Here is a 12,876-nt window from a genome sequence, read left to right on the forward strand (position 1 = left end):
CATCCCTTGACCCTTAATCTACCGTATTCCCCACCATTGTAAATTTCAGTGGAGCAGGTTCGTGCGGGGCTGTGGGACTGGGTACAAAGCTGATCCTTAACTACCGCGTGAGACATGAGAAACCCACATTTCTCTCCCCGCCCCACACCAGCTTCACACCAATCACAGCAGGATGTAAGCTCCTTTTTGTCCACTAGACGCTGAGGCCAGAATAAAGAAACTGGCTCAGAGCCAGCTGAATTAAGACTGGGCAGCTGCCTGGGGTGTCCATCTAAGTTGGTGCTGAAATATCATAACACTGGAAATGCAAAACGACCTAGAGGGAGCTGTACTGACCGGTGCTGCTCTTGGGGCATGGAAGTGGATGGGCTGGGGAACATGCTGATAATCTGCTTGGGGTGTAGGGTGAGACCTCAGAAGGGCATGTTGGGACTTCCCTGGTGGCGCAGTGGTTAAGAATCCTCCTGCCAGTGTAGGGGACATGGGTTTGAGCCCTGGTCCGGGAAGATCCCACATGTCGCGGAGCAACTAAGCCCGTGAGCCACAACTACTGAGCCTGCACTCTAGAGCCCACGAGACACAACTACCGAGCCCATGTGCCACAACTACTGAAGCCTGCGTGCCTAGAGCCCACGCTCCACAACAAGAGAAGCCACTGCAATGAGAAGCCCACGCACCACAACAAAGAGAGTAGCCCCGGCTCGCTGCAACTAAAGAAAGCCCATGCACAGCAACGAAGACCCAACACAGCCAAAAAAAAAAAGGGGGCATGTAAGTAGCAACAGCTGATCGATCCCTCCATCACCTCTTGGAGTGGATGCCCAATTATTGCTGGCCTCTGGCTTTGCTATGTCGGTGAGGAGTGCACCTTTGGGACCAGAGTAAACTACTTAGGACCTAGGGGAGAGGTCAGGTCATGTCACCTAAACCCTCTTCTTAGCTCTTCCCCTGTGCAGCCCTTGACCTTGCCTTTAAGTACATGTGGAATACGTATCAGTTTGACTCTTCTGTAAACCTCTGAAGAGTCCGGTTCCAGTTCCTTGCTGTGTAATCTCAGATGCTCGTCTTTCTCCTCTATTCTTTCTGCTCAGGCCAGAAGCCAGTCTTCAAGAGAAAATTCCCCTTTGCCTGGATGCCCTCACCCACCTGCTCCACCAAGATATGCCCCACGCACCCCTCCATCCCAGCCAACCACATCAGCCCCCAGTAGCCACGTGCCAGCCCTCCACTGCTCCCCCGAGGCCTAAGTAACCCCCTCTCGTTAAAGCCCGTGGAAGCCTTTGGGTCATTACAAGGTGCCTCTGGAGTCTCTCCGTTGAAAAACTCTCTTTGACTTGTCCCATAAATGTGTCTCTTGATTCTCTCTCTTCTTCTCCAGCTAGACCATCTCTTCCTGACTGTACTTTCTCTCTCTCTCTAGGGGATTTATCTTCTCCTAGCATCAGACATCACCTTCATGCCAGCTTGTTCCCTCGTTTATTTGTGCATTCATCCAACAGGCATCTGCGGGTCACGGGTTAGAGCAAGCACTCTTCCAGGCCCCGGTGTGTGACGGTGAACAGACCCAGCTCTTGGAGAGCTTTCAGCTAGCAGGTTTGTGCGTGTGGGCTGGATGTGGGAAGTATAATAAGCAAATTGATAAACAAGGAAAACTCTGATAGGGATAGTGCTGGGTGGCTGCGCTCAGGGAGGTCTCTCCACGGAGTGATGCTCTAGCAGAGACCCACATGACAAGAAGGGCCAGGAGACAGCAGATTCTGCAAAGCCCAAGGCTCTCAGTGGGGAGCAAGGTCAGCAGCCCGAGGAGCGGAGGGAATAGTAAAGAGCTGCAGGGCAAGGGAGGCAGGAGGGGGGCAGCCCGGGACCAGCTCACGCAGAGCTCTGAGCTGGCTGAGGAGGCAGCATTTGGTTCTGAAGGTGCAGAGGAGCCGCTGGAGGGTGTTATGCTCGGCAGTGACCTGGTCTCATCGCGGCTGGGAGGGAATGGGCTGCGGGAGGCCGGGAGCCAGTGAGAGTGGGAAGCAGGCATTAGGCAGGGGCTGTCGCATCCCTCCAGGAGAAAGATGACAGGGGCTCGGAGCAGGCGGAGAGAAGAGGACACTTGGGCCCGCCTGCCTTGGACAGAGGGAGGGCCCACAGGTGGAACTGATGGCTGGGAGGTGGGGAGAAAGTGAAGGTGAAGGAGAAGAAGATTCAGGAATGCCTGTGGGGTTTGCCCTAAGCAATAGGACAAGTGGCCACATGGAGCCCGGAGCCCGAGAGGCAGAGGGGGAAGCAGTAGGGACACCTCAGCCTCTGTCTTCACCCTGAAACCTGGATGTGCCTCACCCTGCACCTACATTCCTGCTGTGCTGCTGGTCCCGATCGTTTGTCTGACTGTCTCTGGACATCTTTAGAAGTGTTTTTCACAAAACCTTCAAGTTCAGCATCCAATTGGCTGACCAGGGAATCAATTTGGGGTTCACCTCCACTTCCTCCCTCCCTGGCTCCCCTTTCCACACCCAAAGAGTCCCCGCATCCTGTGCTTTTGAGCTCCTAAATGCTCCTGGGCCCATCCTCCAGCTGCTCCTGTCCCTCGTCCCTTGCTGTCACCAAGCCACCCTCCACTCTGCAGACTCAATGATTTATTTTTTTTCAGGGCATAAATCTGACCGTGTCATTTTCTTTCTTTTTCAACACTTTTCAATGACTCCTCTTTAGGACAAAGTCCACACTCCCCAGCATCCTGCCCTCTACCTGGCTCTCCATCCTTCCCTCCCACCTGTGTGCACCAACCTGCTCCAGCCACGCACAGCTCCCTTCAGGTCCCCAAACGAGCCTCCAGGCCTTGGCCCCAGGGGGCTTCCTGGAATTCTCCTCTATTAAGCGCCTCCTTCACCCTCCACCCCATCTTCCTTTCAAGAACAAGCTTAATTAGTACCTCTTCTTAGAAGCCTTCCCTAGACTCCTCTTCGTCATGTCACGGGAGTACACAGACCTGGGGACCTGGGATGAGCTGAACACGCCCCAAATCATACTCACGGAACGTACTCAAAAGTGTTCCGGCCTCATGTCCCTGTCTCGGTTAACGACCTGGGCATCATCGTCCACCAGGCGACCGAGGCAGGCATCCCGCACTTCTCTCAGCCTCCCCAGTCTCCGCCACTCAACCAGCCATCAAAGCTGATTAATTCTAACTCTGAAGCACGTCCTGTTCCAATTTTGCCGGTGAGGAAACTTGCCTCACACACTGGCATTTTCCTTGCTAGCACTTCCCCCCTTTCGTGACGTAACTATTTGTGAAATTTAAGGATGTCTGCCTCGATTCTATGGAGAAAAGTATGGAGGTTCCTTAAAAAACTAAAAACAGAGTTACCCTATGATCCAGCAATCCCACTCCTGGGCATATATCCAGAAAAGACGAAAGCTCTAATTCGAAAAGATACACGCACCCCAATGTTCACAGCAGCATTATTTACAGTAGCCAAGACACGGAAGCAGCCTAAGTGTCCATCCATAGATGAATGGATAAAGAAGACGTGGTGCACACACACAATGGAATACTGCTCAGCCGTAAAAAAGAATGAAATAATGCCATTGGCAGCAACATGGATGGACCTGGAGATGATCACACAAGTGAAGTAAGCCAGACAGAGAAAGACAAATATCATATGTTATCATTTCTATGTGGAATCTAAAAAAATGATACAAATGAACTTATTTAAAACAGAAATAGACTCACAGACATAGAAAATAAACTTATGGTTACCAAAGGGAAAAAGGGGAGGGAGGGTTAAATTAGGGATTGGGATTAACAGGTACATACTACTATATATAAAATATATAAACAACAAGGACCTGCTGTATGGCACAGGGAACTATATTCAATATCTCGTAATAATCTATAATGGAAAAGAATCTGAAAAAGAATACGTGTGTGTGTGTATAAACGAATCACTTTGCTGTACACCTGAAACTAACATGACATTGTAAATCAACTATAGCTCAATACAAAAATTGCATCAAAAAAATAAAGATGCCTGCCTCCCGCCTAGACTGAGGAACAGGGCTGCGTCTGCCTGGTCACCACACGTCTCCAGCACCCCACAGCATGTGGCACGTGTGTAGGCATTCCATGTTTCCTGAGTGAACAGACATGCCCTTCACGGGTTGTTGTATCTTTCAGTCCAACGTGCCAGGCGCCCTCTTGTCCTCCCACCTTCCCAGCCCTCACTGGCTACCTGTCCCTCATCCTTCAGCTCGTAGCCCATATGTCCCCTCCTTCCCCTCCTTGAGTTTGGATTAGGTCAGCTCCGTGTTATGAGCTCCACAGCACTATACAATTTTCTGTTCTCGCACTTAGTAGAGTGAACCGTAAGTACACCCTTTTCTGATGGTTTGCTAATGTCTATGTTCTCTAGGCTGTGAGCTTCATGGGAGTCTAGGCACTGTGTCTGGTTTTGGTCACTCCTGCGCTCTCAGTGCCTGGCACAGCACCTGGAGCACAGTAAGTGCTGGATAAATATTTGGTGACTGGGTGGACAATCTCAGAATAATGGATGGGGAAGGATTTGCAAACTGTAAAGCTCTACCAGTGGTTCCCAAACTTTCTCTGGCTCCTCTCATCTGTAACATTGCCCTCCATGGGGGTTGAGTTTTAAGTGTCTTAGGGGCGGAGTGGAGGGAATATGGCAGACTCTTGGTGGCCAAAGTAAGGACTTGTGTAGTTTAGAGATGACCCAAAGTAAATGTGGTAACTTCCCCCCCCCCCGTACACACAAACACACAAGCACATGCGTGCACATGCGCACACACACTCTCTCTCTTGTCACACTCAGGGCCGTTGAATTGCTCCAGGTTGTGTCACTGCTGTGTGGTAGTGTGTTCCATACCTGCGTGTTAGTTTCAGCAGGTCAATCTCAGATTGTAAACTTCCAGAGAGAAGGAACTGGGCCTACAAGGGTCTCTAAAAAGCTTCTGAGTGCTTAAGGGAAGCAGAAAATGAATCCATGATCAGCTAGTAAATTGCATTCAAAGCCCTTTTGGGAGGCGGGGAGAGTAGGTATGTTAACTAGGCAGCAACGGGGTGAGGCGGGGGCCAGGAACGTTCAAGCATTTGCCTCTCAGATGGATCACTCTAGGAAGGACGAACGCAGGAGGTGAACCCCCATCCTCCCTACATTGTCACTGTGTGGGGGACAAGTACAGGCAGAGCGGCAAGTGTCTCATCCTTCCTGGAGCCCTGGTGTTGGATAAGCCCTAGGAGCTGGAATTTGGTTTCCCTTTCGGAGCTGGACTTTTTCCAGCAGCCTCCCTGGCAGATGTCACAGAGTCAGCATCAGAAGGGGCCTTGAACACTAAGGTTGTTATCCAGCTCGGTTTGAATACTTCTGGAGACGGGGAGCTCACTACTTTGCCCAGCAGCCCCTCCCACTGCAGATGGCTCATAGTCATTTCCTGCCTTTCTGGAGCTGGCTGTGCCTCCTTACCACCAGCACTGTCTCTCTGAAAACCTGCATCCATCTCCCTGTTGGAGGAAGGAGTAAGGGTTAGTCAGTGCGGCTGGCCAGGGGCTGAAGGTCGCTGCGTCTCCTCTCATCGCTCCCCACCCCTATAGCAGGGGCCTTCCTCCCACGTGCTCTCCCAGGCCCCCTTGTCTGTCACCCAGCTATGACTTACCTAAACGCGTGTCACCCAGAGGACGGGAACATTTGATTGCTGGGGAAAAGGACTTTTTTTAAACACCTTTCAAAAAGTGAGTCATGATTGGTCTAAAAATAGCCTGTGGAAATCAGAAGAAACAAAACACACACAAAAAATGATACTAAAAATCTGGAGTACCTAATTATAGGAGAAAGGAAATGGTTTGGCAGAATTGGGATTCCAAAGATTTTTTTTTTTTCGTATTTTCTTTGACTCAGACACCGTGCAGGGAGAGTGAAATACATCAGGCATTGTTAATACACTTCCCAACCCAGAGACTCAAAATCCCTCTCTCAAGCTATTTACAACCTCCATGGGCATTCCTGAGTTTGTGGTATTTGGATCTGCTCCCCTCCCTGCGCTTCCCCCTGGCAGCCCCTGCTTGCCACCATAAACCTCACAACAGGTGTAATCTATCAGGTGGCCTCTTGCAGTTGGTCAGTCCAGACACTGAGCAAGCACCTTGGGTGAGGAAAGCTCCGTAGAGGGCCCTGAGCAGAGATGATTGAATGGATGGTTCATGAGCCCATAGGAAAGAAGAGGAGAGATCACTAGGAATCTTCTTGGGTTCACCAAGCACAGGTCCAGCTGCAATGACCGCCTTTTTTTGGGCTGATAGGTGACCTAGGCTGGTAGACACACGGTGTGCTATGGATATCACCTATCTCGATTTGAGCAAGGCGTTCTGTAAAGACTTTGATGTAACACTCGGGGACAAGACGGAGAATTGTGGATTAGATAGTAATCAAGTTAGATGGATTAGCAGACATAGTACAGTGTGAGCCAGCGGTGGGTGAAGCTACCAGGGAGCTAATGCAATCTTGGACTGTCTTCATCGAAGCCCAGAGCCCAGAAGAGGGGAGATAATGGTGTGTCCCTCTGTGCTTGGCAGTGTCCAGACCACATCCGGAGCATTGCATTTCATCGCAGGTGAGCAAGGACATTGACAAATGGATGGCACTCGGAGGAGGGGGACTGCTATGCCCTGGGGTCTACATACCAGGCCATGTGAGCAGTGATTGAGGGAGCTGGGGACCTTCAACCTGGAAGAGAGAACATCTAAGTGGGTCCTGACAGCTGCTTTCAATATTTGAAGGTCTGCTGTGGAAGACGGAGCAGAAATTTTGGAAGCAGTGTCAGAAACGCCACACTTGACAGCAAGGTGGATTTTGGTTTGGTCTGCAGTACATCAACAAGAAGAGCAAAGCTCTGAGCCCCGCATTGGCTTTCTTCCCTGGAGCAAGACCTGGATGTGGGTCTTGGGCTGTCCTACACTGCTCTTAACTTCTCTGGCTTACCAGAAATACACCGGGTCCCGTGCCGAGCCTGGAGGAGGAAGAGGGGATACAGAGGTGCATAGGACACTGTCTTTGCCCTCAAGAAACTTATGTTCAAGTCAGAGAGATGGACACACCAACAGCTATTGTTCATATAAGGATTTCCCTGTAGTATAACAGGAAGGGCACTGGATTGCTGCTTCCAGCTCAGCTGCTGACTAGCTGTGCCATCACCGGCAAATTATTGCACCTCTCTGTGCCTCAGATGTCAAGTGGAATGTCTAGGGCCGTGGTCCCCCTCCTCTGCAGTGCATACTAACCAGCTGGAAAACTTGTTTAAAATGCAGCCCTCTCCCCCCCCCGGCCACCCCCCCACCCCGGCATCAGTGGTCCAGGGCGGAGTGGCCGAGTGATTCTAATGCAGGGGACACACGGATCACTGAAAAATACTGACGGAGTTAAGAAGGAACATGGCCCCTGAAAGAAGTTTCAGTTTTCTCTTGAGAGTGAGAGGGGTGGGCTGGAGGGGAGGCCAACCAGTTAGGAGGCTACGGTGCTGAGCTGGGGAAGAAGGAATGCCAGCCAGAATTAGGGCAGGGTGAACCAAAGCACAGGGATGGTCTCAGTGGAGAGACAGAAGTTGCAAGTCTTGACGTGTGGGATGAGGATGGAGAAATATTAAAATGACTTTTCCGTGATAAAGTTTTACAGTTGGATGGGCAGATGGACTCTGCTTGAGGGTGGGGATGGTGAGTGACCACAGTCTATGACCGTGGCTTGTAAATTCTGACCATTGGTCTGGCAACCAGGGGCGGGGCCGGGGGGAGGTACTGAGCCTCCTCTTTAGAGGGCAGTCCCTGCTGTCAAACTTCCTGGAAGAGGGCAGTTTCTCCCACCAGGGGCTCGGGAAGTGAGGACCTTTGGGAGAAAGGATCCCAGCTGACTAGGTCCTTGCTCAAGCTGTTTCCGCCGGCCCAGCCCCTCCTCTACCAGCACCCTCCCACCCCACCTCCCTCTCCCTCTTCCTCTCTCTCCCTCCCTTCCTTCACTCCCTTCCTCCTCTAGGCAGGGGAGTCAGGGAAATAATGAGGTTGCCCAACTGGCAGTGCACGCGCCATCAGGGTGTAGGATGAAGACGGATGACTGTAGCTAAGAGACAATTTGAAAAGGGATAAATACAGGCAACAAGTTATTCACCACAGCAATTTGTAAAGAGCGTTAAAAACCTGCAGATGGGTTGTTTCACATCATCTCCTTTTCCATTTGCAGGCTGACAGGCCCGTGTAAACGACAGTGATGGATGGCTTCGGGCCGGGCCCCTTAATCTACTGCTCTGCCATTGATTAGTTTGGCTGGCACCGCAACCCAGGGTGGTGGACGTGACCCGTCTCCTAGAATCCAGAGTCTGAGCTGGGCTTGTTGGACTCGGAGGGGACTCCGTGGAGAAAGGGATGGGTGGGGGTTAGGGGGCAGAGAGGCCCCCAAGGGCTTGGCACTGGAGACCTGGAGGCTGGCACAGAGGAGCTGGAGGTTTCTGCAGAAGAAGATTGATTTGATCAGGCAAAGAAATTGGGGTAGAGGAGCAAGCAGAAGTTGGGAACCTGGAGTCCAGCGCTCCAGCCCAGCCTCCGCGAGAGGCTGGGCCCCTCTGTCTTGCCTGGCAATGACCGGTGATGAGCCCTTAAGGCTCTTTTACAGGTTGCTTTTAGACTCTGTATCCCAAGTGCCCAGCGAAGTGCCTCACTATGAATTAATGAGCGGGTAACATTCTACCAGTGTTATAAATGGGAGGAGAGAGATCCCACAGAGATGGAGGTTATAATCATCTGGTAGGGAGGGGGAACTGGTCCCAGACTGAGTTTCGGATGTCCAAAGTGAAGAGAGTATAGACAGGGGAGCCTCGAGATGATATGCAGGCAGGAAGGACGCAGGCTGGCAGGCTGCTGCAGAGGGGATCAAAAGATTAGGAGGCGTCAAAGACTACAAATTTAGGGCAAGGTGAGAATGCACAATTCCCTGTATTGCCTAAGAAATTAGAGAGAGAAGAGAGATTTGAGGAAAAGATATGCTGCTGCATTGGAAAAAGCATTAGGGTCGGATTTGGGGAACTTTGGTCTTGCCTCTCTTTCCCATATGGCTCACTGTAGGGTGCTGGGCAATGGTGGAAACCTCCCTGGGCTTTGCATCCTGAATTTAAAGAGAGAGATGTGGAAAATGGTAGCAGCTCACGCTTGTAGTGTGCTTTGCCATGTACAGAAGTGTTCTTGTAATCATGATACCATTTGATCCTCCTAATAACCGAGAGAGAGAGGGAGGAGGGCAAATATTATTGTCCCCATTTTAAAGTTGAAAAAGTAGAGGCTCAGAGACGTTAAGTAACTTGGCCAAGATCACACAGCTTATAAGTGTGAACTCAGGCTCAAGTCTGTCTCTGCTATACTACATAGCTCCATGGCTTCTGGGACTTAATCACTTAGAGGGAAGTGGGGCTACTGAAGTGTGGATCAACCAGATTTTAAACAAACCCTCCCCTAAGTTTTAATCTTTGGAACAAAATACGTTTTTCTAAAAACTGGGCAATCATTGCTTGCTGGTCCATGAATGTGAGTGCCCCTGAAATCCCTCAGCCTTGCTGGAAGGATGATAAGAATACAGATCAGCTTCGGTTTCCTTAGAAACTGACTGACCTCAGAATGAGATGACCGGTTCTGGGAGCTAGCATCCTTCCTGCCTGCTCCCTATGCAGAGCCACACCATTCTGTAAAGTTTGGTTCGGGGCCCACCTCCTCCTTGAAGACCTCCCTGATAATCAGACCACAATGAGGACTCCCTCCTCTGGGTGCTCAGGGTGCTTGATCCTATACTGCCTTTGTATTGCCAGTCAGGCCAGAAGTTCGGGGATCTGCTTAATAAATGTGATTACCTTGTGATTCTGGGAGACAGTTGGAATCAAGGGCCTTTTACAGATTGTCCCCCCTCCATGCCCCCGCCGGACAATGACCCTGAGTGACTCAGGATTAATGAGTTGAGCTCTATCTGGGCAGCTAAGTACCTGCTTGCCCTTGGACAGGTCACTTTGCCCTACATGGGTCTGTGGTTCTTGCCTGTAAATTAAAGAGGTGATGGTGGTAGAGAAAGATGACCCAGGTCAGTGCTTCTCCGCCCTGGCTGTCCATCAGAAACACTTGTGGAACTTCTGAAAATACAGAAATCTGGGGCCGGTTTCAGCCCTACTGAATCAAAATCTGTGGGGAAGTGGCCTAAGCGTCTGGCTCTGTTTTTTCTAAGCCTCACGGCTGATTTTGATATCAGCCATGATATCCCAGCCAAGGCTGGGAAACAGTGCCCTCCATGGAGGACCAGAACAGCTATCAGTAAGGGAGTCCTCACCATAGGTCAGGCATTGCGCTAAGCCGTATGCTCACCTCATCGCGTTTAACTGGCCACACCTTGGCTATTCTTCTAGGTCGGGTTCCCCAGGACAGACTCCGAGACAGGGATTTGTGCTCAGGAGGGTTTCTGGGGGGCCTGTAAGAGAATATCACCCATAAGGGAGCGAAGGAAGTGGGACTGGGCAGAGGGACAAGGTGAGCATGTGTAGTTACAATAAGACCTTAGCCAAGCCCAGCACTGAGACTGAGATGGTCTTTCAAAGTTACCTCACGTGGAGGCAAGGGGGTCAAGCCTCTGTACCCCATATGGATGAGTCTTTGGTTGGGGGCTGCCTCTGAGGAAGGTCCCTAACCTTGGGGAGGGCAGCTCCCTTTTGCCAAGGGTATTCTTGGGGAGGGACTCAGCTGTGAGCCATCTGTAGGCAGTGCCCAGGCAGCTGGAGGACTGAAGGCCTTGTTCCTGAAGACGGGGTCTGCATGACCCCCGCCCCCAGAGCATCTGCTATATTATGATACCCATTCATGGCAACAGAGGCTCAGACACTGACTTGTCTAAGGGATCCTAGGTCAAAGCACATCTTTGCACATGGCTCAAAGCTACATGTCATATTTGAAACATTTGCATAAAATCTGGAACGCTAGCTCTGCACCCCGTCTCCCACCCAAACACACACATGGACACACAAACATCAACACACACTCACACACACGCACACCACATTACAGGGAGGGTAGAGGGCCAAACCTCAAGTCCTAGCAATAACTGTCTTGAGACATCAAACAAGGCTATGGTAGCAATATTAAGACAAGCCTAGGTCTGTGAAACTCAGAGGTTTTATTCCAGTATTAAATGTATCTTAAAAAGTATGTACCATTTTTGCCTTAATTCACACACCAGAAGTATTACTTATTTTTATTCTTCAGAGTAACATGCTTTAACATTCTGTAATTGCTAGCCCATCTCCAAGGGTATTCTAAGGACCCCGCTGGAGCCTGACAGTTCCTTTGTCCCCACCTGACTGGGGGGCACAGGGCCTGCCTCTTTCTGCTTCAGGGACCCCTCCCCAGGCCCTGGCATGAGGGACAGCTGCACCAGGCCAGCAGGGTTGGCAACCAACTCAGGTGCCCTTATTTGGCCATCGGCAGGGGCTCCTTGGCACCTGAGCTCTTCCCTGTGAGCAGGCCTGAGCTGGCCGGGTTTCAGCCCAAGAAGGTGGCAGTGATGGGGGCAGCCCTGCTCACTCGCATTTGATTGAAGGCCTCGGAAGACAGAATGGGAAAGCAGCAGCTGTGACCAGAGGGGGGGCGTGTCGCGTGCTGCAGAAACACCAAAATAGACTCAGCGGTGCGGGAGAGGGTGGAGGAGGCAGTCTGAATGCTCACCTTGGGGAGACCCAGCTCCGAGGGAGCCAGGAGAGGAAGAGGGGGCTGAGGGGGTACAGACGAGTGAGGACGCCTCCGACCAGGAACACGGCTGGGGTCCTCAAAGGCCTGTAAGTCAGTGCACTGTCCGGGCACCTACACACTCACCTGCTCAGTTTCTCATCTTCGTCCGTTCACTGACCCCTTCCTTTACTCACTCATTTCTTTCTCCAGGCTGAGCGTTCCTGAGGGTGGGCGAGTCTGTTTTAATGCCCTACATTTCTTCATCACCCAGCACACTGTCTGGCCTACAGTACTTAATAAATGTTTGTTGAGTGAGTGAATTTCCTCATTTATTCCTTCACTTTCATTCATTCCACCTCATATTCGGTCACTTTCCACGAAGCCTTTGAATCTCTGAGGGCACACAGGGAGCTCCCAAAGGCATTCGGAGCACAGACATTGACTTTCCGAGGTGGGGAGTTAAGAGTTGCATCATGAGGGGGTTTGGTACGAGCTCAGGCTGCGAGGGGCTCCGAGGTTGAATGAGCGGTTTGGCCAGCTCGAGGGTCAGGGCCCGGGAGAGGCTGCCTGGGCTGTGTGCAGGCCGGGCCTGGGAAAGGTTCTTGCGGGAAGCTGGACCCTGCAGCGGGGAGGCTTTCTTGGGCATGGGCTAGGATGGGTGTGGTGACCCCTGAGAATTTGCCCACCAAGCAAGGTCTATTCTGACAGCCTCAAAGGGACCCAGAAACCGATTTTGAAGAGTACGCATCCCAGGAATGAACAGCCTCGTGGCGAGCCAGGTTGTCACCCGGGCTTACTGCTGCCAATCGTCACACTTTGGCTTGAGATATTGTCTGAGAATGACTTGCTGGAGACCGATCAGAAGGCGACTTTGGACCAGATAAAAATGACTTCCTCCCAAGGTAGAAGAGAAACCAGCTGGTCCCTCAGATTCCACCACTGTCCTCACCTACCAGGCTTGCATGAGCCTTCACGTTCACCCAACTTAAGTTAATTGAGGTCCTCTGAGAGCCAGCCCTGATGCTCGTTTGCTGTGTAGATCTAGGCCTCTAGGTCTCTTCCCACCCCCTGCCTGAGGGATTCTGGCCAGACTCTTACTTCTCCTACAGGAGGGCCCCGCTGAGCCCCACCTGTGTCTA

Source organism: Delphinapterus leucas, chromosome 7, assembly GCF_059928025.1.
Source record: "Delphinapterus leucas isolate spDelLeu-1000000601 "Yukka" chromosome 7, BTC_Dleu_Yukka2, whole genome shotgun sequence".
Lineage (NCBI taxonomy): Eukaryota > Metazoa > Chordata > Mammalia > Artiodactyla > Monodontidae > Delphinapterus > Delphinapterus leucas.